This window comes from Arachis hypogaea, chromosome 5, assembly GCF_003086295.3.
Source record: "Arachis hypogaea cultivar Tifrunner chromosome 5, arahy.Tifrunner.gnm2.J5K5, whole genome shotgun sequence".
NCBI lineage: Eukaryota > Viridiplantae > Streptophyta > Magnoliopsida > Fabales > Fabaceae > Arachis > Arachis hypogaea.
In genome coordinates, this window is record NC_092040.1 from 5726814 (window position 1) to 5730092 (window position 3279).

Genomic DNA, 3279 nt, shown 5'->3' on the forward strand with positions numbered 1-3279 from the left:
CCCAAATTGTTGGGCCTTCTTTTTTGTTCGATTGGCTTATTGTTATCCAAGAGAAACCCACATCACGTCCAAAAACACAACAACCCACATTGACCCCCCAAAAAGCCTATACATGAGAAAATGCCGTTTATGTCCAAAACGAAAATATAAGAAAATGCATTTTTCTTTTTAAGACTTTTAGATTATTTATCTATTTAACATTTAATTGTGGATAATTCCAACAACAAAAATATCATTTAAATATGGATAACTCTTGGCAATGCATCTTCTTTGGAAAAAAGAAGGTTGTGGATAACTCTCGCAACTGAATTTTTCTTTTAAATAGAACTTCCAATTAAATTTGAATTTGAATTGTGATTTATCGTATTATCATATTCATAATGCTAGTAATATAATAAATCTATTTTTTTTGGAATAAAAATTTCAAATATACAGGAAGATGCATGTAGTATTTGTTTATACTTGTTTTAAATATCATTATTTTGAAGTTTCACAAGATAAGACAAACAAAAAAAAAATCTTAAATCTTAAAAATAAAAAAATAAAAGGATAGCTAAAATTCAATTTGTTGTAGAAGATTATCGAATACAACGAATTGAATAAAACAAAATTCTCATTTACATTTAAAAAGGTTCTCTGAAATATAGATAAATTTAAGTATATTAGATGAGCTGTAGACACATAAGTATTTTTGACTTATGTGTGTAAGATAAGAAGAATGGCAAAAGGGTAATTTTGTTGGAAAAGAGGGAAATTTAAAGCGAGCGAGTTTGAGGCCGAGAAGAGAGATCAAAGTGTCAATACAATTTCCAAATCCAAATTCTCAAGACCTCCAAAAAAGGTACCGACGTTTCCATCGCCTCAAAATTCCCGTGTGCTTTTTCCCTAATTATTTTTTTTCTTTTTTCTTTTTCTTAATTTTAATCGCATCTCTTTATTGTTACTTTCTCTATCTATGTATGAATCGATCAAAACTCGATTGCTTAGTTTTTTTTTTTAATTGTTTATCTTTCTTCTTAGTTTTCTCTTCTTTCTCTACTTCATCTTCTGCTGCAGTTCTCCAAGATCTTCTCTTCGTTACTGTTTCCTTTTTTTTCTTCGTTGACTAGGACTTCAATTGTATTAGGGTTCATGAAATCAATTTCATGCTGCCGGTGGTTTTTGTTGCTTATCGGTTATATTGGATGTAAACCAGTTTAGCTAGGTTTACTTCTGTTCGAGGGGAAATCAAAAACAAATAATTAGTAAGCTGATTAATGGTTTTAAGTGACCAGCCCTGATGAAAGTAGCTGAATTACAATATTACATGTAATTTAAGCACTGACAAATAATTTGTAATTAGCTGTTGGGATTGAATTAATTGGGGATTTTCTTTCCTTTTTCTTTGGGCTTTGTAGATGAATGTAGTTTGATTTGTTGACCAGTCAATAGTCAAATATGGTAGCTTGTTGCAAGTGGCAAGTGGCAAGTTGCAACCTTTGAAAAGTAGGTTATTAGTTATATACACTAGCTTTGGAGGTTAACGTCTATTTTATGCTTAGAAAGCAAGTTGATTACAAACGTCATTCTCTTTTCATATTTCTTGTTTCACTATCAACACCTACATATTGTTCTGTTTAATCGTTAATGCATTTGGTTGATCATGCTAGTGGAATATCCACATTTCCCCACTTAATGTTTCAGTTATCCTTTTATAATGCTTCATGTATTGTTTTTGCTAATTTAATGATAAACCTTCTCTGCTCAAATGGACTTTTATTAGCCTACTGAATATGTGATTGATGCTCCACTCAGTTATTTTCCAGCAATGGCATGCAAATACATATGGCAACATTGGAAGAAGTGAAACACATAATGTTGTGTATGGCTGTGATCCTTTATATGATCTCTGAAAATGTGTTTTTGGATTTGAATTTGTAGGGAAAAGCAGAAAGTTATATGGATAGCAAATTACCGAGTAACAAGGCATCTAAGGAGGTGGCACGTGAGTTGCTTATCGCTATCTCTAACGCGTTACCAGATAAGAACAAGGACTCAAACTTTGTGTCTGAAGACAAGAAAGCAGATGGATTTGCAATGCCAAACGGTGACTTGGGTGACAAGTTTAGGTCTGAGCTGATTTCAATTTCCTATGCTGAATCTCCTGATGTCAAAATCTGATATGTTGCAGCACCAGATGAGAGTCTAGACTGTGTTTTGTTATATGTATGTTGCTTCTTTGTTTGTCATTGAGGTGTATTGGCATTCCCTGAGACCTCTTTGTACTTGCTGCTTTCATCTTATGTCACATGTTTGCTTTGTGTTTTATAAAAATGACTGATATCATTTTTATTAAAGTTCGAACTAGAGCATCAATCAATGTTAAATGTTTTAAAGTTGTGCCAATGAGGCCTGAGTATTGTGCTGCTCTTTGTGATGGTGATATTGTGAATCTGCCTTCCTAGAATAGCAACCTTTTTTTTTTTTGGTAAATAAAATAGCAACCTTTAATTGATTAAGAAAGAAGACTGTTAGGTTGTTCTGTTCATACTTTTCTGGTTGGTCGTAATTCCTCGGCCTATATGTGGCGGCGGCAAATAATTTGGTGATGGATTGTGCCTTTGCTGGTCCAAATGGGCTAATTGGGCCTTATGATTGGAATTGTGTTTATCCAAGCTTTTCTTTGTCTCCTTTTGTTGGGGTTTTTAATTTTTTGTTACTTTGGGCCTTGTGGGATTTTTTTAAAATTGGGCTAATTCACAAGTCGTCCCAATAGTGGCGAGTACAGATTTTCTGTCTGGGTTCGTACAAATCAAATGGACTAAGATATAGGTTTCATAACTCATATATAATCCGATTTGGCTAATGAGTCTTAGTTCACATGGCATATTTTTCACTCCTCACTTCAATAAAAAAAAAAAAAAATTGTCCACTATTATCTGAAACTATTCTTAAAGAATGATTAGGTTATATTTACAACTTTATAACCATTGTCTAGGTGAAGATGTCAAAAAATTACCCAAACATTTGGACCTCATCTCCATATCCAAAATGCATCCAGTTTTAGATAACTATTTGAATTGGTTCCCATAACTTCTCACGCTATCGATCCCTTTTTGGAGAAGTATCTGTCAACACTTTACACCCATCTAAAGTTCATATATTCTCTTGTAAAATACATCCATTTGGCCAACTTATTACAAGTACATGAGTCAATTCATGAATCTAGAACGAACAAACAAAGTGGACATGAACAAGGTTGTCGTGAAAAAGAAGATGAAAACTATATATATATATACG

The 3279-nt window shown here is 32.8% G+C and overlaps 1 long non-coding RNA gene across 1 annotated transcript; it reads left to right on the forward strand.

Annotated features, from left to right (window-relative positions):
* The first annotated feature begins 348 nt into the window (after positions 1–348).
* Positions 349–2385, forward strand: LOC112800418 (uncharacterized). The gene is made up of 2 exons (XR_003201392.3): positions 349–841; positions 1921–2385. It is a non-coding gene; the product is annotated as an uncharacterized lncRNA (long non-coding RNA).
* The last annotated feature ends 894 nt before the right edge of the window (positions 2386–3279 follow it).